This window comes from Pteropus medius, unplaced genomic scaffold (genome assembly GCF_902729225.1).
Source record: "Pteropus medius unplaced genomic scaffold, Ma_sr-lr_union100, whole genome shotgun sequence".
Classification (NCBI taxonomy): Eukaryota; Metazoa; Chordata; class Mammalia; order Chiroptera; family Pteropodidae; genus Pteropus; species Pteropus medius.
The window spans coordinates 9,607,373-9,631,654 of NW_024349802.1; the positions used below are offsets into that span (position 1 = coordinate 9,607,373).

The following is a 24,282-nucleotide window of genomic DNA, read 5'->3' on the forward strand; positions in this document are numbered from 1 at the left end:
AGGCTTGCTCTGCATGCTTATTGAATGAGTGAAAGGATGAAGATGGCAGTGCCTGGACTCTAAGGTGGCAGGAAGGAGCTTTTTTCCTAATTAGTTCAGGGACGACCCATTTCTTGATCTCTGTTGTGGTCCCAGCTTGGAAGTAGAGATATCTTGGTTTCTTGCTTCTGGGTGCTCCCTTCAGTTCAATTTATTAAATATTCATTAGCCATCTAGTGTGTTAGGTATTTAGTATGGTGAATATAAAAGGAGAATAAGCTTTAGACCAGTACTGGCCCTGAGGAAACATACAGGTTGGTTAGGAGCCTAAAATTTGTCCTTTTTTTTTCTTTGCAAGTACAACCATTTAGGTACAACATAAAAGACCAGTGGCTCCTTTCTTTCTTTATTGCAGCACCGTGAACTGGTGTGGTCTAGGTGGGGGAAGAGAGGAGGATATGAAGACAAGCTGCCCCATCATAGTTTATAGTTCTAGGTTATGGTGGTCTTCTTTCTCTTCTTCCCTAGGGAGTAGGGCCTCACTCATTTCTGATCTGCTTAAGAAACAGTTTGAACCAGTTCTCATTCAATGGATGAAGGAAAAGACATAAGATGAGTAGGGTAGCCAGAGAGCTAGGGAGATAGAGAAGAGGAATGGGAGTCTCAGCGGGGCTCAGATAGAGGACAGGTAGCTCAGACAAGCAGGAAATATATTACCTGATAATATTGTTCCATTATCCTTTCCTGCTCTGGGTAAAATGCAAAAGGTCAGGGTTGGTTATTCTCCCCAGACTCCTCTCCTCGGGGCCACTTAGACACTGCTTTGACATTTACAGCCTGAGAAGAACAGAGGCCTCCTCTGAGGCCTGGTTTTGAATTTCCACTTTGGGAAAGTTCCATTTTTTTTTTCCTTTTGGACAAGACTGCTTGTTGTATCCCCTCTTAATTCTTTCTCTTTCGACATTCCCCTTCCATCTGAGAGGTAAAGCCAGGAGCAGTGGTTCTCAAACTTAATTGCATTGAAACCACATGGAGGGCTTAATAAAACAAGATTGCCCATTGTCACACTAATTCAGTACATCCGGGGTGAGGCCTGAGAATTTACATTTACAGCAAGTTCTCAGATGCTGCCGTTGCTGCTGTTCCCAGCCACATTGGAAGAACCACTGGCCTGGAGCAACTAATTTGAGTCTATAGGTGTCCCACCCCTGATCTTCCACTCCAGTCCTTTCCTTCCACTCTGCAAACCACAGGGAGGTGGGCCTTGAGTTATCATAAGATTAATTCGAATTAGATGTCAAAGATTTCCTGACCCTCAGGGTTGTTGGCCAAGTCAGTCCCAGGAATCCCCCTTCCTGTAAGTCTTTAGGAATCTCCTCCGTCCATATGTCTAGATTAGTGAAGATCTATTGTCTGCAGCCCCTCCTCCACCTGTACAGCCCTATCTAGGGCAGGGAATCCCTGGACCTGAGAACTGTAGAAACTGTTACAGGTAGGAGATGAGAGAACAATAGATTCAGAAAAAGCAGAGGGAACCCCCTCCCCTCTTGTACTTCTATTTCTTTGAAATTAAAATATTTGTTTCTTCCTGTGTTTTGCTATGCTGATGTCTGGGAAACCATTTAGGCTTAATGTCCCCAACCCATTAGCAGCCTAGCATGGGGTTCTGCTAATCAGGTTTCTTAATGGCAGCACTGTAAAGAGTGAGGTAGTGAGTGTCTGCACCAGCTTCCCAGCCTCAGCTGGAGAGGAAGCATCTAGATAAAGATCAGGGCCCAGATAGTCTCAGAAGTGTCCTGAGATTGATTCAGGCCAGTATAGGAGGCCCATCTAATAGTAAGCTGTCCTCCTACCTCCGTTTTGGTAGAGATGTCCGAGTAGGCCCCCTGGTCACCCTAGGTGAAATAACAAAACCCCTACTCCTACTCCAGCCTGCTTTCTCCTCACATTAGAGGACAATGGGCTCCTTTGGAAGCATATTCTTGTACCAGTGACCCTCACCCAGCATTTATTGAGCACCTCTATGCATGAAATTCTTTCTCACGTCACCTGCTTCCCCCTTTCAAAATCCAAAATCCACAGTTTATTTTGTCACCAAATAGGTGGTGAGGGCCTTTGGTCTGGAATTTAGGGAATCCCTGAGGACTGTTTAGCTCTAAGACTATGAGGTTCTGTGCTGGCTGCAGAGAGGAGGCTATGCCTTGAATCCAATCTTGAAGTTTTGTCTGTTGTTCCTCTTGACATCTCATGTTGCTTTTTGTCCTACTAGATAACTCAAACTATTGGCAGTTCCACAAGATCCTGGTAAAGATTACTCCCCTGCTTCCCTGCCCAATGAAACACCTGAGATAGGAGGCATGGAAGGAGCCAGGAAGTGCCAGTGACTGGTTCATGCTCACCCTCTCCTTATTTCTGGGGACTCCAGGGCCTGAGGCAGGTTGAGTACCTCTAATGGGGATCCCAGTGCTGGGCCCCAACAGCCATCAAAGTCACAGGGGTGGACAATGCTGATTTTTCTCCTTCCAGGCAGGGAGAGCCCATATGGACATCTGTATTCCAGGCTACCAATAAGCTGCTGGTTGGCCAAGAATTCAGGGTCTCCTCTTTACTGCTTTGTCCATCCTGGCTCCTCAACCTCAGGTCTGAGCCATGGAGAACCGTCCCCAATCTGCTGGAACAGAACATCACAAGCTGCTCCTGCTGTGGTCTGGGCCACTAGCTCTCAGCCTGCTGCTGTTGGAAGAGGACTACGATGTGAGGAATCAGTCTGCAGCATCCCTCCACATGCCAGTCCCTTCATGGGGGGTGAGGGGCCCATTTGGAAAGAATCACATTTGAAGCAGGCAATTTAAAGTGAGATGGGGAAAATGAAAAAAGGGAGAAATGCTAGGTTGCCAACTGGGCAAAGCCATGTTTCAGCCAGGCCACATTGTGCCTACACTTTCTCCGTAGCCCAGCCTTCCCACATGGCCTGTTCAGGCCCATCTGCTCAGCTCTCATCCCCTCTCCTGCTCCTGGGCCCTGGGGAAATGCCAGCATTTCTCTTCTCTGTCCCTTCTGCCTGGCCTATCCCTAAGATGTACAAACTTTTTAGCTGGAAGCTGGCTTGGAGGCAGGCAGTATAAGCAGGGCAGGGGCTAGAAATGTAGGCTTGAGCTCATGATCCTGTGTTCTAAAGTCAAGGGTAGGTTGGCACACTTAGCAACTGAAATGTCACCTGCTTCCTGGCTCTCTTCCCTACCAGGACATGATCTCGCCGAAGCTGGCTTTAGAGGTGGAAGACCAGTGCTTGACGCAGATCTGTCACTTTTCTACCTGGTAGTCTTGGGCAAATCCTGTCCAAGTTGACCCCTCTGAGTCTCCACTTTCCCATCTGTAAAATTAGGGTGTTAAGTAGGGTGATTTGAGAAGGAATGAGTAAACCTAGAACTGCAGTAAGATCTTAGTTATCCTTCTCATGCCCTGTCCCTTTGGGTCCCCATGGATGCTAGTCACACTGGAGAGACTCTTATCTACCTGAGGACGTAGGATTCTCCCAGGAGGCAGCCCCACCCTGCCCATGAGCAGCCAGAGCCCTGAGACCTCCAGGAAGGGGTGTGTGAGCCCACATCTCTTGTTTTTCCAACGACTCAAGGGAGGAGGGTGGGTGGAAAATAACTTAGGTCAGAGGAGGCACTGTGGCGATGTGCGGAAGAGGTAAGGAGGCAAGGTCTCATTTTCATTGCTTTGTCCTAGAAGCCCCCAGAATATGTGTGGGCAGGGTTTTTCTCCTGCCCACCCTGGCCATGTTTGAAGGAGGAATCTCCACTGAAGATTGATGTCAAAGACTTGCCTTTCCCTCCCCCAACCTCAACCTCTGTGATTTAAAGAAATTATTTGGACATAGGAGTTAATGGAAGTAGGTTGCTAGTATGTGGGCGAATTCATCACTGTCTCCTTGCATTGCAAGAGCAGATCTGTCTTTCAGGGTAAGATATCCTGAAGTGACTTTCCAAGGTCTGAGAAATATAGGTTACCTTGGGAGGGCAGGGCTGGGGGTAGCCTTGGTAGGAATTTTGGGAAGCTGGGGTGACTGCAAAGTGACTGTAGAGAATGACTGGGAGGGCTTTCCTGTTTGTTCTTTAATTATAGAAGGCAGGGAGGCAGAGGGTATGGTATTGGCATTGCTGGGAATGCTGCTGCCCGAGGCCGCCCCCACTCCAGTGCCCCCTTCCTATCCTCCCCCTCCCCCAGCTGTCTCTTGCCCTAGGAAGTAGGCATATGCCCTGCAGCCCACTGCTCGGGGTGAGGAGGGCTGTTTTTGCAGCCGCTGTTGACAGGGAGGAAAGAGGTGGGGGAAGGGAAAGGGAGGTAAAGGGGGTCTGTTTGGTGGGGGTGGTGCTCTGGAGAGGACTAGCTCTCCTCCCTTCCATTCTCTCATTCAAGCAGCTCAGCACTTCCTGAAGGTGGCACTCAGGGAGGGAATTGTTTTGAAAGCAAGAAGACCTAGTGCTGTAAGGCTTGGAGGCTGGGAGGTGGGTGGGTGGGTGGGTGGGGGATGTGAAGAGAGAAGATAATTATGTAGGTGGGGGCGGAAATCTCTGGGCAACGAGAGGACTGCTGCCCTCTCTAACACCACACACAGCCAGGCCTTCCCCACAGTCTGTGTGTGTGTGCGTGTGTGTGTGCGTGCGTGTGTGTGTGTGTGTGTGTGTGTGTACAAGTACTCATGTACACTCATTTCATTTAGTGTGAGTGCAGAGACATGGCTATGAAATAAATGTTTACAGGGAGAATGACTAGAGACTATCCTGAGGCTGTTCCCCACATCTCCAGCCAATCAGATGGTTTTTCTCAGATATTTATTTGGGTCTTATTTGGTCCTCTCTCCAGTCCTTGTTCTTGCTGTTTCTTCCTTTTCCCTTGGTTTCTCAGTGTTCTCTCTTTCCCTTCTCTCCCCCCACCAGTCTCTCTCATCACAAAAATGGGAAGTGTTAGACAGAGACACTTCTTCTAGCTGCCACTATTCAGGATGCAACAAGATGAATTTAAATCAGGTAAAATAAAAGACCGGGAGTGGGAGTTGTGGAGGTCAGGGGGTGGGCTATGGAATTCTGTCGAGTCATAGAATGTTGGAGCTAAAGAGACCTGAAGAGTCCACAGATATGGAGCCAGAGGTCCTTGGGGAAACACCTATTATTTTCTGTTATAATCTGTATTATCAATGGTAAATTTGGATGTGTCCCACTGGTACCTGGGGGAGTTGCTGGGGAGAAGTGGGGTCTTTTTTGTGCTCCTAGGGCTGGCAGACCCCCCGCCACACACTCACTGAGATATTCACTGAGTGGAACAGCCTCTTTTCTCTGAGGCTCAGAGGAGGCAGCTGATTTTGCTACGCAGAACATGACTTTTCTCCTGAAGCCAGGGACATCTGCAGATTGGATAGCCTCATCAGAGCTCTGGGCATGAGCCCAGAGGCCGGGCTGCAGGGTGCCAGTGTGTTGTCCTCCTCCCAGATCGACTGCTCTCTGGACATTCCCTTCCTCAGTGACCTCAGGGGAAGTCCAGCTCTGATTCAGGCTCTGGCAGTGTATAGAGGGGGCAGCATAAAGCGTGTGCCCTTCTGCTGGGGCAGCTAGAATCTGCTTTAACACTCCTCCTTTTCTTCACCCCACAACTGGCTCAGCCAAACCAGACAGCAGGGGGAGCTCCTGGGTCATCCCAGGGGAGGATTCTGGGCTTCAGTCTTCAGCCTGAACTCTAAGAACACTGGAACATTTGTCTGTCCACCTGTCAATCTGAGGGTGAGCAGGGCAGACCCTTTGAGAGCTGGAAGCAATCTTTTTCTAGCAGACAGAGACAGAGACTTGAGAGAAAGCTGGCTTTTCTTACTTGTTCCTGAGATTCCTTGGGCTGGAAGGAACCTGATTTCTGCCTCCGGGAGATCAGCTGGCAGGGCAGGTCTCCATCCCTGGGCCATGGCCAGTGCCAGGTTGGTCCCATTGGGGACGGTGTAACTCCTGGTGCCTTACCAGCCCCCAGTGACTGACCCTGCTTTGGCTACCTTTGGGGCTGAATTTCCTTCAGAATGACTTTCAAATCAATCTTTGTTGCTATTGCCCATGCCCTGCCCACTAGGTTCTTTATATTGGGAAAAAGATAAAAAGTCTTTTTCTCTTTCTCCCAGATCTAACACAGTCCTCTGTGACAATTCCTGGACCTGTCTGAGAGTCAGATGGGAATGGGGTAAGGTGGGGTGTGGCACATTCCCAACCTGTAGCTGACACAGCCAGGGCTTTCTGGGCAGCAGCTCCTACTTTCTTTCTAGTTGTCTCCCTCAGACTTCCTCATTCCCCATCCAGTTCTTCTAAAGTGACTGACACTCAGACACATTCCTCCTTTCCAATAACAGGGCCTGTGTGGGCACAGATTTAATGACACAGGGAGAGTAAGATGCCTGTATCAGGTTACATAACCCCAAAAGAAAAGCTCCAGCATCTCTAAGTTCTCTGTCCAAAGAATGGGGAGAATCCAGGGCATGATGCCTGGTGTGGAGAACAGGATCTCTGGGCTAGAGACAAAGGTTTTGTTGCCAGCAGAACTGAGGGCATGGGCCCGAGTTTGCAAATTTATTCTGGGGGAGGACATGTCCAAGTCATCTTCAGATTTGGTTTCTGACATCAGAACCCAGAGTCACTGGTTCTCCCTAGAATCTAGCTCTGCAGGGCCTTAGGCTGCTGGGAACATTAAGGCAGTAGGCCTTCCAGGCTACAGGGTAGGGAAGGGAAAGATGGCCAGTGTTGGGGCCCAGGCCAGGTCTGGCATGAGAGCTGCCTCACTTTCCTCAGTGTCTTAGGGGTCCTGACAGCCCTAGCTCACCCCCACTGAGGCATTACCTTTCAAGGTCTTCAGAGCAGTAGAGGTTAGGGTTGGAGACTTTTCTGAGGGAAAATCTGCAGAGAAGTGGATCCTGTAGCTTGCTTTTAGCTCTTTCCCTGTAGCTTGCAGCTTAGCTCTTTCCCTGTGTCTCCCAGCTCTTTCAACCAGGATATTTTCCCTGAGGTTTCACCTCACTTCTTCCAGCTTCAATGTTAGCCCACCCTTTAGCTTGTGGCACACCCTGGAAACCTCTGGGACACCCACCTGTGCAATTCATGTGCAGTTTGGACCAGTGAGGCACACACGTGTGGCAAGAGCTGAGAATGAGAAAGACTGCATCCCAATCAGCCTGTTCATGAGTCTCAAAGTTTGAAAGTGTGACTGGGCACTGGATTAGTGTTGATGTTTTCAAGGAGGAAGATGGTGAGGGTTTGAGAGCAGTCCGCAGTTGCTCAGCCATATCTGAGGTCTCCTTATGGAAAGGAGGCCTCATATGGACCAAGAAAAGACAGGAACCTTTAAGAGGCATTGTAACCTCACCTACATGGTCCCCTCATTCATTCTCTTAAGAGTGTCCCCTACCCCAGCCTGGCATCTGAACTTCTGTGTAGGAGCAAAACCTTTTTCCATTCTAAGTGACCATTTACCCCTTTCTCCGGTTTGCTGGGCATTAGCAGGACGTCATCCTGCTTAGGGAACCTCAGGCTCCTGAGAAGGAAATGAGCGAGTACAGAAGTGAAAGACTCATTCTTGGTCCAGAACTGAGTTGGAAGTTCACTAGCGTGGCCGTTAGGAATGACTACTCCCCATCCACCCACCCACCCACTACAGTTCAGAAGGCTTGTTTTCATGGCCCTTCCTGCTTAGGGAACTAAGAGTTTGGGCCTGCTCAGTGATGGCTCCCTCGTATATAATCTTGAAGGGGGATGTAGAAATCATAATGATAACAGCTCTTATTCACTGAGCACTTTCTATGAGTAAGGTGTTGGTCTAAACATTTCACAGAATTTGTCTTGTATAATCTTTAAACAACCGATTAAATCATTATCCCTATTTTGCAGATGAGGAAACTGAGGTACATACGTAATAACAATAACAATTAAAATTGTAACAATAATGATAAAATTTTAACAGGTTTAATTTTTTTAAAAAAGACCCAGTGCCAAGCCCTGCGCAAGCGTGTTATACGTATGATATGTTTAAGTCCTGGGAATTCATCATATTATCCCCATTTTCAGCTAAGGAAACTGAGACTGAGAGAAAAGTAACATGCCCAAGGTCACATAGTCTTAGTGACAAAGCAAGAATGAAACCCACTTCTGTCTGATTCCAAAGCAGTCTGTGCTCATGATCCCTTAGCAGTACTGCCTCCCAAGGGGCCATTATGGAGAGAGCAGGTGGTTATGGAAGAGAGTCCCACTGGCCTTTAAAATCAGAAGGCCTTTGGGCTGGGCCAGGAACCGCAACGTCTGCCATTCTGGGAAGCTGTGGAAGAGCACCCCACTATTTCCACCTGACAGTGAAGGAAGCTTTGATGCTGTCTTCTTACCCACCTGGGACTGGGCTATGTAAACCCACAAACTACAGGAAAACAGATCCTGGAACAGGCTGGACAGGGAGGTGGGGGATGTTTGCTCTAGCCAGAAACCTCTGCCTTCTTCTCACCCCTGAGATGTGTGCCCTCACCCTGACAGCCACTCCTGGGGCTGCTATCAGCCTGCTCTCTCTTAGTCATCACTGTGAATCCTGCTGGGCTGCGGTTGCCTTGGTAACTTGATGGGAAACTCTCGAGTTTTTCTGGAACCAGAGAGGGTTACTGAGGGAGAAACCAGGCTCTGTTAGGCTGCCGGTCACAAAAAGGGAAGAAACCAGTGCTCACTGCTCCTGCCATCAAGGTAGCCAGTCCTTCCTTGGGTCTGACCTCATTCTCTTCTGTTGCATCTGTGGTAGCTCTGCAGCATTTGGAGCTGGGCCTAAGAGAGGGGAGCTGTCAGGTACTGCTCTGCCCTTATAGTTGGCTTCCATTGTCATCAGAGTTACCTGGACTCCTGCTTGCTGCTCCTGTGCCCTGGCTCTGAAGTCTTAATTGGTTTTATGAAGTTCAATGCCTATTTTTTATGAGACAGATAATTACGGTGAGGAGAGGTCAGGCCCTCCTCTGCTGGACTTGGTGGGGCCTCCAGAATTGCTGATTCCCCAATCAGCACCAGGCAGATTAATGAGATCAGAGTAATCTGGAGCAGGCCGGTTGGGGAAGGGGAGATACACTCACAGTAGGACGGGAGGAGGGACCAAGTATCCTGGCTCTTAGTCCTTGTGATGGGATCAAGGAGGAGAATGTGCACCACCAGCCTCTTGAAGATGCCTGCATACCTGAGGTGGGCACCTGCAGATGCTGTCCTTTGTAGGGGTGGAAGAGAGGTGGCTCTCCTTCCAAGGGCTTATGGCAACTCTCTGAGGCCTCCTGGGGGGATTCCTACCTGGAGCTGACCCTGGCTGTGCCAAGAAATCCTTAATCTTGACACCATTGTCACCTGTGGAGCTGTTTCTTCTTCCTTCTTCTCTAGTCTTCTTTCTTTCCTTTGTCTCACAGTCTCAGTCTGAAATATGGCTTATTTCTTCCTTAGGTCAGTCTCTATAATTGGTTTCTATTTCTCTCTTGGTCTTTTCTCTCAATCCTAGTCCTGAATCTATCTATCTATGTATCTATCTATCCATCCATCCATCCATCCATCCATCCATCCATCACTCCGACCCCCCCTTTCTTTCCCTCCTCAGATACAAATTGACTTGCTGCCAGTTATAGGGCATCTCCATTTACTGACTCACTGCTGGCACAGGCAGGGTCTGATGATGGTGGGGAGTAGATGCGGGAAGAGGGAGTGGTACAGTGCAAGAATTTCCACTGGTGCTGGGATGGCTTCCCTCCAACCCTCATGCCCAGGAAGACCATGCAGAGCAGAGGTTTACGTGCTTCTCTCTAGTCTTGAAGCTGCTGTCCAGATCTGTGACTCCCAGATGGGCTGAGAGATTGGCCCTGTTCCTAGACTAGGCCAAACGGCTGTGTGCCCTGCTCCCCCTAGCCCTCTGGGAAGGATCTTTGACAATCTGCTCTGGCTCAAGTTACTGTCTGTCTGATCTCATGTCCTCCTCCCAAGGGGGAGAAGTTGGCCTACCCATTCATGGCAGACACAGAACAGCACTTACAGACCGAGCCAGTTGCTGAATATAGCTGGGAGTGGTACAAAATGACCTCAGGAAGACACTTACCTACTCAACATATTGTCAAACTCTCTCCTCCTTTTGCTTTTTGACTCACTGGCCAACTCCCCAGGAGTCGCTTCCTCCTTAGAGTACGTCCAACCTTGCAGAGAAAGAAGAAGGGAGGAATGAGACTGGAGCCACTCAGGTCAGGAGAGCCTAGAGTCCCTGGCTACAGAAGCAGGGCCCTCCTCCTTCTCCTCCTCCTCCATTTTATTAGCTCATGTCTGTAAAGGGCTGGGCGTCAGAAAAGCCCTATACAAATGTTGAGCACAATTTCATTTCCAAGACTCGCCAAGAATATATTTGCAGGCTTTAGTGAAAGGTCACCAGGCCTGTCTGGGACAGAGGGAAGACTCCCTGCAGGGCCCAGAGAGAGGACAACACTGGGGCAGGGGAAAGGAGAGGCCACAGTGCAAGCCAGGATCCCTGCCTCTTTGTGGGTCCAGCATCTTGGCACCATCCCTGCTTCGCACTGCCTACACCCTCCTGACTCCCAGGGTTGTAGAGGCTCAGCCATCTCTGCAGGGACCATCCTCAGAGACTTTCCACCAGGAGATTATGCTAACATTCACAACAACTAATATTTACTGAACACTTACTATGTTGCCAGGCTGTACTAAGGGGGCTGGAGCTCTCCAGCTTGGGGCGAAGTGGCTGCTTCTCAGAGGTAGTGGGGTGGAGGAGCCTTCCAGTGAGGTGAGCCCCTGTGTGCTCCAAGCCCAGAACTACATGAAGTCTCTCTAAAACCTGACCAATGAGAGGAGTTTCTGTTTTGTAATCCAAGTCCCTTTAGCACGGGTGTTCTATAAGCTTCTGGACTCTCTTTTTCACAGTGACAACTCACCTGGCCCTAAATCCATTATGAAAGATCATTGAAGTCAATTAGCCTTGACAGGCTCCATGTCCAAGGAGCAACTTACCAGTTTTTGGTGCTCCAAGGTCTGCTTGTATTTCCCTGTCCCTCTCAGAATTCTGTTATCTGGTAAAGAGGAGCAGTCCCCTCTCTTTATCTCTGGGCAGGACTTGGCTTTGGGTGAGGGCCAGAGAAACAGAGGCTGAGAGAATGGAATAGTCAGTCTTATCTCTCATAGCTCCATAGTCAAGGTGAGTGCTTTGAGAGGGTGAGAGAGTCAGCAAAGCAGGGAATGGAGTGTTCCAGAAGAGGAAGGCAGGCCAGGCTGGGAATATTGATAACGTATTTCCAACATCCCTTGAGCCTCTTTTGTCCAATTCCCTTTACCCTCTAAGATCTGAACTGAGCTGGTATGGGCTTTCTGAGGACAAGGTCCTTTTGCCCCAAAGCATCACCAGTCTTTACTCTGTCTCCAGTTGTTCTCTGGTTTCTCTCTAGAGCCCAGAGGCCTCCATGTGTCATCAGTTCATTATCATTTTGATAAAAGTCCTTAGTCTTTGAAAAAGCATGACTCCCCAGCTGAGGCAGCTCCCCTGCAACCTGAGAAGGAGTACAAATGGATGGAGATGAAGGGGGTAAGGAGGAGCGGTATACACACACATCAACTCAGAGGCACAAACACAGTGGTGCTTGGTCTCATGGGTGTGTGTAAATGGACACAACTCCCCCCCGCCCCCGCACCCAGTGCATACAGTACATATACCTTTATATACAAGCAAGGGATTTATTACATGCCCAGGTGTAGTTATACCAGAAAGCCCACAGAGCTGTGTTCACTGTAGCCACACTCAGTTGCTTACAGTTCCAGAGATTCATCTAGACTTGCAATGCAGCATCCAGCAGCCTCAGCCTCCTGCAAACCCAGAGGCCAGGCTCCCCAGACTTGGGGTGGGGGAGGGTAGTGGAGTGTGGAAGCAGAGGTTAGAGATCTGCAAGTCCATTAGCCATAAGAAGCATGTCTGGAATCTAAAATCACAGAGACAAGGGCGCTGCAGAGTGGTTCCAGACAGCGAGTTCACATTTCCTAGCCCCTCCTCCATCAGGAAGCTCCTTGTGGTCATAAAGCCATTTGGGGATTAGAGCAGCTCCCTCAGTAAAAGCTACTTATTCAAAAGATGCTTTCCGTTAATTTGCATGTACTAAATGGACATTATAATGTATGGAAGAGCTGCCTCCTCAGCCTGCCTTCAGTGTCCCTTTCTCCCACACTCCTTTCCTCTGCCCCTATTGGGGCACAGGTACCAGTTTGGCTAGGCCATGCTTTGCAACCACCCAGGGATCTTGATGGGGGTTTGGAGGTGGTGAACACTGGACACTGACCGGTGATCCGTGGAGGGGCAGCTCCAGGGACAGCCTGAAGGGGCCACAGCTGAAAGAGTTTTCCAAAGGAGAGGAAGGAAGGCCAACCAGAGGAGAACCCTCCCAGTTCCCCCAGAAGGCTACAAGCCTGATCTAGGGAAGTATGATTCTGACTATTTGCTGTAAGTGGGGTTGCAATGGAGGATAGATAAATCAACTTCAACTTCTAAGACTTTCTGTCAGCTACCTCCTATGCATTCAGTTCTTTCAAGAACAATTAATATCTCCTCTGTGCCAGGCTTTATGCTAAGCACGTAAAATACAGTGGTGAATAAGACAGTGTGACCCCTGCCCTCAGAGGATTCCAGTCTAATGGGGAAAACACACAAAAAAGGAGGAAACCAGCTGATGAATACAGAATTACAAATTATATAATACATAATAAATACTGTAAAGTGAACAAACAGAGTGCCAAGATAGAATGGGGGGCCTACATCAGATGAAGTAATCAAGGGAGGGTGGTGACATAGGAACAGACCTAGAAGAGTAGGAGTAAGGGGAAGAGCATTTCAGGTGGCAGGAATTGCCAGTGCAAGGGCCCTGTGGCAGGAGTGTTGGAAAAGCAGAGAGTGATGTGGCTGGAGTAAGGCAATGATAGGAAGAGGAGTATCCGGTGAAGTTTACATGGTTAAGACAGGCCGGGTCAGGTCTTGGGAGCTACGGCAAGGAATGTTCTTTATCTTTAGGGAGGAGGGAAGTTTGCAAAGAGGTTTAATCAGGGAAGCAAGAGGCATGATCTGACCTCCATTTAGCAGGACAATGTGGGTAGACCAGTGGGGAGGCTATTACTGTTATCCCAGCAAAGAGAGGAAGGAAAGGGAGAAGGAAAGCAACCAACTTTTTTTTTAAAAGGGAGAATCAAAGTCCTCAAGGTACCTGCTCCATAGAAATCAGGAATTCCTCTCTTGATTTGTTCTTTATTGCCACAATGGTATACCACGGGATTTCCCACCCCAGCTCTGGGAAAAACCATGGCTGGACTCTCCTCATTTCCTCATCATCCTACGGTCAGGGTACTGTCTTTTGGAAACTCTCCAGGGAAGGCTCTGACCTACCTCTGTGCACATCCTGCAGGTCTAGGAGGAGTTTGCCAGTCTGGGAGGAGGGGTCAGTCTCAATGCCGTATTGCCCACTTGATCCAGAGCATGTTCATAGTGCTACATTCTGGGCAGTGTCCAGCTCAGACCTGGTTGAGTCAGGTGGACACAGCCACTCACCCCCACTCTCCAAACTAGGGCTCCAGAGACCTTAGAGCCAGTTCCAGCTTTCAGCCTCCCCTCCCACCATCAATCAGGGATAAGAAGCATGTCAGAATCAGGACTGCGGGAAGGAGAAAAGGCTCAGAGCCTGAACCATCCCCTAGGGATGCAGGAATATGAGGCTAGTATCCTGAGCTTGAACATTTACAGGTAGCACTCAGGATTGAAAACTGATTTATAGTCTGCAGGCAGGCAGGAAGGAGTGGGAAGAAGGTGGGGAGCTCTGTGTACAGTGCAGCCTTGTTGGGCGGTGGTAATTATATATTACATTGAACTGTCCTTGCAGCACAGTGAAGGGCAGTGAGAATGAGACTCTAAATCATCCTTTCCTGATGCTCCCCTCCCTATGATTTGGCTCCAGAGCCCATGGCTGACACTTCTGGACACACACACACACACACACACCAGTGGGGACCAGCCTGACTGGGGACCCAGAGAGCAGAAAGATGAGATGTTATCACCTCTGGCAGCTTCCAGGGGCTGCTCATCCTACGGGCCTCATTGTTTATTACTCCCCACTCCTCCCACACTCTCTCTCCTCCTTCTTCCACTGGGGCCTGAATGTGAGCTGTGTCATTTGAAGACAATATCCCTGTCCACCCTTCATTCATTCGCTCCTGCAGTATCTCTCTTCTCCACACCAGTCACTGCTTTGGTTTGTTTGGGACCTCATCACTTTTCTCCTCAATTTTTGAAACTGTCTCACCCTCACCCCTTACCCATCATCCTTTACTTTGTTGCCATAGTGATCTCCTTAAATATTCCACTGACCATAGTCTTGATCTTCTTTGTCAGGGAATTGCAGGTGTGGGGAGAGATGGTCAAAGACTGGGTTCTTGAGAGCTCGGGAAGGAAGAAGTCTCCCCAGGCTCTCTGCAGGTCCAGGTCTGTGATTGCTGGCTCACTGCCCGCCCTGAGCTATCAGCCCAGGATGGATACTCATTCTTCCTTCTCCGGCTGGACCCTGGTCCTTCGATCAATCACTTGGATTTGCCACCAATTGCCTTATCCCTGCTCCCAGGGCCCTGGCTGCAAGTGCCTGGTACTTCCTGGTTCATTAGGGAGGTGGTAGTGTTTAAGGGTGGTGAGAAAGGGCTCTGGGGTCAGACAGATCTGGATTTGAATTCTGGCCCAGACTGTGCATGAATTATTCGAGTAGCGAACTGATTAAGAGCAAGAGCTCTGCAACCCGATTGCTTGAGTTTGAATCTTGGTCTGCTACTCTTTAGTCTATCTAGGGTGGTTACTTAACCTCTCTGTGCAGTTTCCCCATTTCTAAAATAAGGATAATAATGATACCTACCTCATAGGGTCACTGTGCAGATTAAAGAAGCACAGTATGTAATACTATTTATAATCTTCTCTAGAATCTGAGCTATTATTATTGTAATTTCACCTCTCAGAACCTGTTTCCTTGTCTGTAACAAATCTTCACAATACATCTCCCTGCCTCAAGGTTGTTGTGAAGATCAAATGACACATTCCCTTTAGAAACTCTCAGAGGTTCTACAAATGTTAGATATTATTATTTATCATCAGATACTTGCTCCCTGAAGTTCTCAGGGTTTGGGCAATAGGGTCACTTTCCCTTTAACACCAAAGCAGTTACCTTCATCCTCCTCCTCCTATACTAGCCTCAAAGCAGAAAGTTGTGGCATTCTGGAGCTAGGAGCAGCCTTGTAGGTCATCTGGTCCTTTTCTATCTAGAGGACTGCATGGCGCAGTAGGCCATTCTGACAGATGGGCATCTCTGACAAAGAGATGGTTTCAAAGGAGGCTGTTAATTAAGGACAGAATTTACTCTCTTCATTGCAGAGGTGGACCCAGGTTTTGTGGGACCCCAAACTAATACAATTTGGGGAAGCCCTCTTTAAGAAAAATTATAAATATAAAATTAAGTACAGGCTTTGAAAAGGAACTGTGCTAATGAGGAGCCTTGAAGCTTAAGTTTCATTAGCTTCAGAAAATTCACTTCTGCCACCATATCAGGTAGCAGATAAATACTTGATAAATACTTGTCAGTTGGTTGCTTATGGCCAAAACAAACCATTTTCACTGTGGTATATGCCAGGACCCCCAGAGCACTAGGGTGGGCTCATTCTCCACCCAGATTCTGGTAGTCGCCCCATTATGTGGGTTGTGGCTCCTCCACTGCCTTCACCTCAGGCTAAATTGTTCTTTTTCAAGACTCACAGGCAATTTATTTTTGCTTTCAATTCATTTGCATGTGATTTACATATCTTTAATATTCTCACTCATATTTGGAACCCTTCCTCTGTCCCAGTTTAAGCTAGATTCCTGGGACTTAGTTAACAAATAAGACTGAACTTTCTTCCAGGACGTAGAGGGGAAAATACAGTCAATATGGGGATGGATGGGCTGATGATGACATTTGTCTTGCAGTCAGTTTCTGAAGTCTCTAGCCCTACTCAAATTGTCCTCCTCCATATATTCCTGTCTCCTGCCAACCTCATCCCTTCCCAATTTCCCCATGATTATGAAGTTGGAAATGCACATACAGTCAAGGACACACATGCCTATCCAGATGCTGGGCTTACTGTGGCTCACATGTGTGGCCCCTGTAGTCAAGAGGCATAAAACATCAAGATGTCAGCAGACAAGGGCACACAGAAGTTCTTCCTCCTATCCCTCCCAGGGAGAATTAGCCCCCTAGCAGCCCCTAGCTTTGTTTAGAAGTCCAGATTTTCCCCCTTACTGACAGAAACAGATGGCAGGTGGGAGTATGTATGAGTGAGTGTATGTGTATGTGCATGCGCATACGCATATAAGCTGTACACACATACAAAAAGTGTGCACACATTTGTGAGACGGTGAATGCCCACATGCACATTAGTACATTTACTAAGACAGGTGGGCGGAGGAAGTGGAAGAGAGGATGTGGGAAGGAAGGTCTCGATCTAAGAAAACCGCAATGTGGTTCTAAATACCATCAAAGGTGAAATCTCATTCCTCAAATCTGCTCTGTAATGGGGAGGCAAAATGAAGCTAGCAAGGCAAGAAAAGGTCTCAGGGCAGGGATGAGGCACAGCTGCCAGTGTCACCACTGGCTCCAGCAGTGACATCACCCTCCTAGATCCCTTCTCTGAAGTGGTGAGTCACCCAGAGCCCAATCAATACTGCATTCCATTTGTCTGTGCCATCTTTATGCTCTCATGAGCCAATTCATACTTTCCTCTTCCACACACTCCAGTCCCTGCCCCCCATGTACTCCTGAGGAGCCTGAGCCTAAACCCTGGGGCTTAGTTCTTATTTAAGCCTCTATCAAAGAAGACAGGAATTCCTGCTTTTGGGTGAGGCATTCAGAGAGAAGAGAGGGAACGAGAGAAACAAAAAGACACTCCTGCTGTATGTGGGGGGAGGGGAGGGGAGTGTCTTACAACAGAAGCTGAAAACTTTCAGAGCCAGCTTGTGAATAAGGACTGAGGAAAAAGAAGAAGAGGCAGAGAAAAGAGAATGGAAAGCAGACAGTCAGAAGAGAAAGAAGAAGTGGAACTAGGATTGAAGAAGAGAGATGAGGCGAGGTGAAGCTAACAGCTGTGAATTCTTATTTCTCAGGATCTTAGGATTGCTCCCCCATTTCCCTGGCTCTCCAATCATATTTGGGTCCCCAGACCTAGAGATGTAGGGGGCGGCCTAACATTCCACACTACCTCCCTGGGGGAGGAGTCCCAGTATCTGCCATATGAGGTTTCACCATAGTCCCACCCTCCTTGTTAGAGATGGGGGTGGAGGAGCTAGAAATGAGGCAGAGAAGGAACAAAGAATGAGAGGCACAAAAAGGAAGGCAGTTCCCACTGGGGCAGCTCTGATTTCTCTCTAGAGACCTCAGTTTTTTTCTAAGGACTTGGCACCTGCCCAACCATTGTTTCCTCTGGCCTGGCCCTCATGCTCAGTGACAGCCTGAGCATCATCCCTTGCCACTGACGGGAATCAGAACAGGGGCCCCTTTATTTGAGTTGGACTTGACTGCCCAGTCTCTGTGACCCTAATTTCCCAAGATGCTGTTTGTTCCCGGTGTATAGTGAACTGGTGCAGGGAAACTAACCTTTGGGTTTATGTCTGAGTCAACAAGATGATGCCAGAGAGGTAAGACTGAGCTTTCATGAGATTGCAGAGAGTTTCAGGTGGATATCTACCATTTGGGGATTTCTTCCCTTCATGTGCTGTGGCTGAATGTATTTACAAACAAGAAAGTCTGTCTTCAATCCCAGATTTCTCAATCAACAATAATAACAACATTGAACCAATAATAATAATAATGGCAACCATTTACTGAGTGCCTAATATTTGTCAGAGACTTTGGTAACTATCTTCTTATGTACATTATCTCATTTGGTCCTGTAAAAACACCATGGGACAATCACTACTGTGGAAAATGAAGGAGTACACTGAGGTTTCCAGAGGTCAGTGTCCATAGCTTGAGGTAGAGCTGAAATTTGATCCCAGATCTGTCTGAGTTTTTCTGCTTCAACATTGCGGGCTCCCTTTCCTTTTGAGTTGCAATCCAAAGGAATCTAATGCGGCTTGAGATGCAGCCCCACCTGCATTCTTTATCTCCAGGAAGTACTCATTCCCTCCCTCAGCTCTCTCCCCTACACCAGCCTTAGGAAGGCTGCCTCAACTGTCCTTCCTGCTGGTTCAGGTTAGGTTTAGAGTTCTGTTTGTGACCTTTCGGGTTCAGAGCAGTCTGGCTTCAGCTCCCACTCCCCAGGGAGAGGGAATGGTGAATGAGAGTGGTTGTCATTTCACACCAGGAACAAAATCATGAGGTTTTGGGAGAGGTTTAGGGTCACATGCTACCTTGGGCTCCTGTCTCTCTGGAGCCCCACAAAAGGGAGGAGAAGAACATGGAAAACTACCAGATCCTCAAGGGAGCTGAGGATGAGGGCAAAGGTGGAACGCGAAATTCCTTTTCTCATCAGAGCTTGTGCCCCTAGAAGGCTGGTGCTACCGTTTGCTACAGGGCAGTCACATCTTCTTATGTGGCTTGAGATGCAGCCCCACCTGCATTCTTAGATCCTGTGTCCCCCAGTGAAATGAACCTGTTCCAGACCTTGGAAGGCCACAGGCACCTCCTGATATGTTTAGTGAAAACAGTGTGCTGCTAGGGTTTGAAGCAATCCCAGAACCTTCTACTAGACTGCCTTCTCCAGGCCCCTCATGGAGGGGATGTTCTGGAGCTTTACTGGGAGACCCCATGTGTACCAAACATCCCTCTCAGACTGTGAGCAAATCAGGGCAAGAGCTGCATAGGGAAAAGGAGAGCAGGGCAAAGACGGCTGGGTGTTCTCACACAGGGAGGAGAGTTGCCATGTCACCCAAGGACAGAGAGCCAGAAACACAGAGATGGAGCAACGCAACAGAGAGAGCATGGTTCTCCTTTCCCCTGGGGTCGGGGCACATGTGGCTCTAGGTGGCTCCAGACATAATTTAGGGCAACCCCTCTTTTCAACATAAGGAAGTCGAAGCTCAGAGGGGGACAGGAGCTGCCCTAGATCATACCACTCCTGAGCGGGTCTCCCAGTCAGGGGTCTGGGGGCAATGAGGAGAGGTGGCCCTGCCTCAGCTATCTTCTCAGAAGCAAGGAGACCTAAAAGGGAGGGGTCACAACTTCGACTACCCCACCCAGGAACTTCAAGGGTTTTGTCTCTCGTCTGTAAAATGCTCTGGGCCCTCGGTTCCCTCATTAGTGAAAAACAAAGACAAGAATATCTGCTTTCCTTCTTTGCAGGGCTGTTGTGGGAATCAGCTGGAAAGAATACACAGAGGAGCTTTACAAGCTCAGATTGTTATTAAGTTTGTGATTAGGCCAGGTCATTGAGGGCTGCCAGAATAATGGGAGGATTAATGCCTACGCTCTGAGAAGGAGGGAGGCTAAAGTCTGCCTTGTCTTCTTCTCTCGGTCATCTACCCTGAGAGAAAGCAGTTGGTGTGTCCAAATCGACTTAAGTAAGAAATATGCGGTAGCAGCAGTCGTCCCTCATTCAGCCTTCACTTGCCCAAGGCAGAGAGATTTTAATTTTCGAGCTGTAATGAGAAAAAGAAACTCAAAATTAAAGAATATTCCAGTGAAGCAGTCAAAATAGCTGTCCAGACTCTAAATTGAGGGGAGAAATGTAAATTAAATTTCCTTCTCTCTCCCTAGCACCAACTGGGCTTGAAGAAGCAGGTTGGGCTAGGACACAGCTGATCAAGGTCCCCACAACCCTTGCCTTGAGGTCAGATGGGCAGGCAAAACCCTGCCCCACTCCAGGATGCTGACAGAACAAGTAACGGAGACCTTCCACCCACTCGCAGGAGAGATTTACCTCCAGCAAGGTTGTCTTTACTCAGGCTGCCATGACCCTGCTGAGTGAGGTCAGGCCCCAAATACTGAATTCAGGAGGCATTGGATGATGCTCTCGTCTCCTGTGGTCTAATTTTCTGAGGCACAGAGATGCTGTGGCCTACTTTTTTCTCCTCTTCTCTCAAATTTTGGTTCACTCATGTATCATAAACATCTCTCTGTCTCCTACAACTCAGACTAGTAGTCCTGGGGATAGGGAGGGGCTGCCTAGGAGGGAGGGAGCACCTGAGCCCTCAACTCACATTCTTTTGAGCTTCCATCTGTTCCCAAGGGAACACCCTTTCAGACACTGTTGGAAGTTGGGATGGTGGGAATGTCACGGTGCCCCTGACAATATATGTCAACCTAAGGGCCAGGACACAGCCTTCTTCCTGGGCCTCTTCTGGCCTCACCCACTGATCTTCAAAATGAAAGATGTCTTGCCCCATCCCAACCCTACCACCTGCTCTTGATCTTTTCCTTTCACTCTCTGTTTTTCTTATCTACTTATCTAAGAAATATGGACTGAGGTGGGGGGAGTGTATGTGCCAGAATCTGTGCTGGCATCAGAGGCTACATAAATAAACCAAATCCAGTACCTGTTGTCAGGTAGAAAAGATAGGTGAACTGAGGATTGTGATACAATATAGAGCATGCTCAACAGTCAAGTATGGAGTTGTTCAAAAACTCTGGAGTCAGACTGACCTGGTTCTGAAACTGCCTCCCTCCCTCACTCCTTACAGTGTGACTTAAGGCAAATTGTCTAAACTTCAGTTTATTCATCTGTAAAATGGAAATGATAACACCTTATAGGATTGTTGTGAAGATCAAGTGAGATAATCCTGATAAATTGGAACAGCGCCTGGCACACGGTAAATATTCACTAAAGGCCAGTTAGTTTTATCTGAAGTATCCTAATGACAGTGCTGACATTTATTACCTTTTATTGGGTGCTCACTCTGAGCCAGCCAGGGTGTTATGGATACAGCAATGACTCAACTGTGGTCTTTGTCCTTAAGGAGTCCATAATTTCTTAGAGATGACAGATGTGTAAACAGACCACTGAAAAAGTTTGATCACTGTCATCATCACTCTAAGACCTATCATTTTCTGAGCCCTCGCCATGTGTCAAGCACAATACTAGGTTTTAAAGATACATTATCTCTAATTCCTCCCTAACCCTGCGAGGGCTATCTCACCCCCATTTTACAGAGGGTTCATAATAATTAGTGATTTGCTCAAGATCAGGCCATTTGCAGAGTGAAGTACTAACTTGAAGGAGAGTGATCTGCTCTGTCTGAAAAGGGATCGGGGAAGGCTTCCGAGAAGAGGTGATGTTTAATCAGGATTTTGAAGAATGAGTAGGAGTTTTCCAGGGCCAAGATGGGGAAGGAACGAGATGGCACAGCACTTCTGTGGGCCTACTGGAGTACCGAAGCTGTGAGCAGCAGCAACAGCAGTGGCAGCAGCAGGAATTCCCTAGTCCTGGAGGTCTTTGGGTCCCACATCAGAGAACAATAACTGGGCTGTGGTTCTCTGTATCCTCCCTGACAGCCGTTCCCTTATGTCTGTTCCTCAAGACCATGTCATAACCTACATGAAGCATGGTTATTTTAGGGACAATATCGTCAATAGGCTTGTGATCCCAGAGGATTTCAGCTAAGGCACAGAGCTAAAATAATTGCATGGAAATGGAGCCCCTCTCCCCATACTTGTTGACCTAGCCAGGGGCCCACCAAGTCAAGGGTGTGATGCGGGAACCCCAGCGAGGCTGGGAGGCACTGACTGGGCTGGAGCCAGCGAGATAGTCTCAGTGGCCTTGAGAAGACTCCACTAGATTTGGGGCAGATAAATGAAACCTCTTCCTTTGTTACAGTCATCTTCCCTCCATTCTTTCTCTCTTCCTGTTCACTCCCTTCACATCTGACAATAGCTGCAGAGGAGGTGACCATTTTGGTGCAGTCACGGAGCTGGTGGACTGAGCTAGAATGTGGCATTGGGATCCATCTGGCTGGCTCTGCACTCAGGAAAATCTGGACTCATCATCATTAACATTCTTTTTCCCTAGAGAAGAGGAGACGTCCTGCACTAAGGGTAGTAGCAAAGCAGAGACTCCAAAGCAGCCTTCAGAGCTCAGCTTGAGTCTCAGAGCCACCCGCCCTCAGCCAGCACAGCAAGGGACTTCCAGGGCAGCGGGGGGTTTGAGACAGACCTTGGGGGAAAGTATGTGACCACAGGGTACGGAGGCTCTGGTGCATGTGACAGATAGATTGCAGATGCTCTCCAAACTCCTGCTTGAATAATGTGGCTTTGGAGGAAGGAGGATGGACAGGTATGTCCCTGAGGCTGACCCACTCTACACCCTCTCCCTGAAGCAGCCCCCACCAGCCTCACGGGCCTAACTCATTCCTCACATTAGGAAGCAGCCCTATGAGGGGATGGCCCCCACAAGCAGGAAGCTCAATAAAATGCTCAAAGAGGCAATTATTTCTGGGCTGCCTATCCCAGGCCAGAGTACCAGCAGCCAGGTTTCCAGAGCTGCTGTCATTGCCTCTGGCTGTTGGCAAATTAAACTTCCTGAGAAATGAGAATGAGCTGGCCTCCCGCTCAAGAGGGTTGGGATTGTTTGCTTGCTGGGGCTGTCAGTGTGGGGGTGGGGGTCCCGGAGGAGTAGGAGTGGGGACAAAGGTAGATTATAGAGGAAGCAAAGCAGCATCATAGGCCTCCACCAGGTAGTACACACCTGTGCCATGTGCCATGGAAACATGTTCGGAACATATACCAAGTCTGCATGTCGCCTGCTGAGATGTGGGCTTGGTGAGGGCAGTGGCCATGGGGCTCTTGACAACTGCCCGAGTCCCCAGTGCCTGGGACAGTGCTTGGCACAGAGTAGATGCTCAGTAAACAGGTGCAGATTCCTAAATGAATGTGCGTACTTAGACACCAAGCCAGAGTCTCATGGTAAACACTGAGAATCCTTCCTAGCCTTTCATCCAACACAAGTCACATGCAGGTACCTTGAAGAGCAAGTTAATGCCCTGCTTCCTCATCTTTCCTGTGGTGTTATGATGTGGGATACTTAGTAAGTTCCCCAAAAAGTGAGAAATGGCCTCCTTGGCACATGAGAGGGTTGGCGGTGGCCTGGTTGGGTACCCTGCAAAGAGGAGATATCCTTGGGCCTCAGACCACTACAGTTTCCTCTTTCATTTATGTATGTCAGGAACATGTGCCTGCCCAGACCAGCTTCCACCCCTGTCTGTTGACATGTACAGCTATCCCTCATATCTCTAGCCTCCCTTTCCATTGTCACGTAGTGTCCTTCTTACTCTTGAGCACTACTTCAAATTGTCCCAGCTTTAACTCTTGTTCTCCCACTGCTGTGACAAACAGTTTCAGGCTGGCTTCAACCAGTTCATGGGGCCAACCTGATAGTGCCTTCTCCTCAGGCCTCTGACCTTATCCTCTGGCTTTCTGCTCCAGGGCTTCTTTGTGGCTAGGGAACTGCTGGCTTTGCAGCCTGAATAGCAGCCTGAAGTGCAGGGTAGTTAATGCCCTGGGGATAACTCTTTACAATGGGGGTGGGAACCACTGAATAAACAGTGGCTTCTTACTTGTTCTGGGACCTTTCATAAATCTTTTCAGAATGCTCCCTGGTTGCTTAAAGCTGTAACCAACCCAGTAACACAGTCATACACTCTCACATGAGCTTCAGGCTCTGACCCCCGCCCCTGCTGCCTGGATCACAGCCTTTGTTCCATGGTTGGCTTTCAGGGAAACTCAGGCTAAATCACTTCCCTTTTCTCTTTGCTGTTTCTGCCCCAGCCACACTGATTGCAGTTTTTCAACTTTTTTCCCACCTCAGGATTTTCCCACCACCTGGAGTGCTTTTCTTTCTGCTAAGGAAAGCTTAGTGAGACCTAAATGACTAGAAAGAGGCAGTGATGAGAAGGAAGATCTGGGAGAAGAGTGGTCCAGGCAGAGGGAACAGCTAATGCAAGAGCCCTGAAATGGGAATGAACTTGGCAAGCTCAGGATGCGACAAGAAGGCTTTTGTGGCTAGAGCAGAGTGAGAGGGAAGAGGACCACAAAGCTCAGTTGGAGAGGAGGACATTTTTAGAGGAGGTGATATTTTAAATGCATCAGGAAGCAAGCTCTAGGAGGGCAGGGATTATGTTGTCTGATGCACCTTTGGCCCCCAGTAAGTAATAGGTACTCAATAAATGTTTGTGAAATAAATGAATAAACATCCTTGCCTGTATCCATGTGGATATAAGAAATGTCCAAGCCTGTAGAGAATTTTTGTG

The 24,282-nt window shown here is 48.5% G+C and overlaps 1 long non-coding RNA gene across 1 annotated transcript; it reads right to left on the reverse strand.

Annotated features, from left to right (window-relative positions):
- Positions 1 to 369: 369 nt before the first annotated feature.
- Positions 370 to 11,568, reverse strand: LOC120581369 (uncharacterized). Its single transcript, XR_005647254.1, has 3 exons — positions 11,022 to 11,568; positions 10,108 to 10,201; positions 370 to 533 (listed from the first exon to the last, which is right to left on the reverse strand). It is a non-coding gene; the product is annotated as an uncharacterized LOC120581369 (long non-coding RNA).
- Between the last annotated feature and the right edge of the window lie 12,714 nt (positions 11,569 to 24,282).